Raw genomic sequence first — 2,727 nt, forward strand, 5'->3', positions numbered from 1 at the left:
AAATAGGAAGAAAAGGACCAAAGGTGTAGGGACACTGAGAAGGATAGGGAAAGGGGAATAAGGGAAAAGGAAAAAAATATGAGAAAATGTAAAAATGGAATTAAAATGTTTGAAGGTGGGGAGGGGAGGAGGGGGTGAAGGGAGGGTGGGGACAAGGGGAAAAAATGAGAACCAAGACCTGGCATATAAAGGTACAAGATCCCAGTAATGAATGTAACTGTACTGTCTACCTAGAATGTACCAATAAACTCAATTTTTAAAAAAAGACGCTCAATCTCATTCACGAGTGAAATTAAGACTCTAGTGGAATATGATATCTTACCTATTATACCCACATGCTATGAAGTGGTAAACCTTGGTGTTGACTGGCAAAGAGGAAAAACGAGGAAACGGGTACTTTGGTACATTCTGGTGAAGAGCGTTCAGGAGGGCACTTTGACCCAGTGACTGCCCTTCTGGGCTTTATGCTGTAGCTTCCTTCTGAGAACTGCAGACGAACTCTTGGCACAGAATGACCTCGTGCAAACCCCTGCACAGGAAGACTTGGCCGACCCTGGTGCGGCTTCTCTAAGCCTCCAGTGTGTCCCTGCGACAACGCAGCCTCCCTCTGAGTTTGTGTCTGAAAAAGGGCCAGCTCAGTTTGTCCTAGCTAACACTTGACGCCCTCTTTCTTGGGGAACTTAGTTTTTTAAAAAAGCGTACAATCATACAGCAATAGTGTAGTGTTTCCCACAGATACGATGTAGTCGAACAAATATTTTTCTATCAAAAATCATTTTTGTAAAAGCTGTGTGTTTTTATGCAATTTGTGATAATAAATATTATCTTTGTTTAAAAAAATAAAATAAAATGTTACAATCATAGACCCTAACTTCAATAACAGCCATTCAGCTGGCCTCATCACCTGCACACTGATCACCCTTCTCACGCACTTTTTGTAATTTATCACGTCCCACGCTTGCCCTGTTTGCCTTATTCTCACTTTAAAATGCCGGGTTATGAAAATGTGAATTCTTCAAGCTTCTGAAGGTTGACTTGGTAGCCTGAGTGTCCAGAGCCAGGCGCTGCTCCACCAGTGACCCCCGACAGCAATGAAACATACAAAGCCCAAACCCACACGTTGCCACCATTACAGGTCCTGTGGTACGGTGGAAATTAACAAACAATGGCACCCAAGAAATTTGCTGTTAAAGCCATTGATAATAAATGAAAGTGCTGAGTACAGAATGGCTCACTTCCTTAGAATGGCGTCATCAGGACTAGGACTCTAGGAGCCACAAAGCTCCCAGGGAAGGACCGGATGTGGTGGTCCAGCCCAAATACAGCCCACAGACACTCACTCTCCTCACCCCATCTGCCTGCCTTCAGAAGCTGTTTCTCTGTCACATATGATTCTTTTTTTATTTTTATTCTTTGGTTTTTTGAGACAGGGTCTCCCTATGTAATTGAGACTGACCTGGAACTCACTGTGTACCCCAGGCTGGTCTCAAACTCACAGTGATCCTCCTGCCTCAGCCTCCCCTGGGATTACAGGCATGCGCCACCACGCCCAGCAATTCTTTTTTTAAATTGACAGCAATTTATTAGTTTCACACACTCCTAGTCTAATGGAGGAGGGTACATAAACTATGCAGCCCACACAGGAATTGCACAGCAGAGGGAGGGTGGGAGCTTTGTAGTATAAGAAGGTGAGACACTTGTCCTCAGGAGAGGATGTAATTGATTCCTGTGAATAATTACGAAGGCTGGCGGAGACCTGAAAGACTACCGACTGATAAGACTATAGCATATTACAGTACTATGTAATGCTGGAATACTCGTTATACATCTTTCAACGACCTATGACTAAGCTAGTTATAAATAACACATACTAGTCATAAACAAAACTGCACTATATAAGCCGGACATGCCTGTAATCCCAGCACTCAGGAGGCTGAAGCAGGATTGCTATGTGTCGGAGGCCAGTCTGGGCTACATAGTTCAAGGTCAGCCAGAACAACAAAGCAAGACCCTGTCTCTTCTTCTTCTTTTTTTTTTTTTTTTTTTTTTTTTTTTTTTTTTTTGGTACCAGGGATTGAACTCGGGTCCTTGCACTTGCAAGGCAGGCCACTGAACCACTGAGCTAAATCCCCAGCCAAGACCCTGTCTCAAACAAACAAACAAACAAACAATCAAAAACCTATACTAAAGCTCGGCATGGTGGCTCATGCCTGCAATCCCAGCACTCGGGAGGCTGAGGCAGGAGGATCACTGTGAATTTGAGACCAGCCTGGGCTACATAGTGAGTTCCAGATCAGCCTCAACTACATAGTGAGACGCTGTCTCAAAAAACCTACACTAAATGTGACATGATAAATATACATTTGTGCACACAACTATATATAGAGGTAATGCTATACTATGTAATTCAAATCTCTTTGAATATAGAGCCTTAGTAAAACACTAGAAAACGATGGGCTGGGGATGTAGTCAGTGGAGTGCTTGTGTAGCCTATGTGTGAGGCCCTGGAATCAATCCCTAGCACCAACACACACACCACACACACACACACACATACACAGACACACACAAACACACAAAGTGTTATGGTGTGTGTGTGTGCATGTTATATATATATGGAAACTAAGTCTACCACCACATAAAATGATTTATACTACGTGAACTTCTGAAAGGCGTGGCTGTTTGACTAAAGGCACAACAGAAAACCTGAAAAATATAAAGCTTAGA

This window comes from Fukomys damarensis, unplaced genomic scaffold (genome assembly GCF_012274545.1).
Source record: "Fukomys damarensis isolate Sample0158 unplaced genomic scaffold, DMR_v1.0_HiC HiC_scaffold_30, whole genome shotgun sequence".
Taxonomy (NCBI): domain Eukaryota; kingdom Metazoa; phylum Chordata; class Mammalia; order Rodentia; family Bathyergidae; genus Fukomys; species Fukomys damarensis.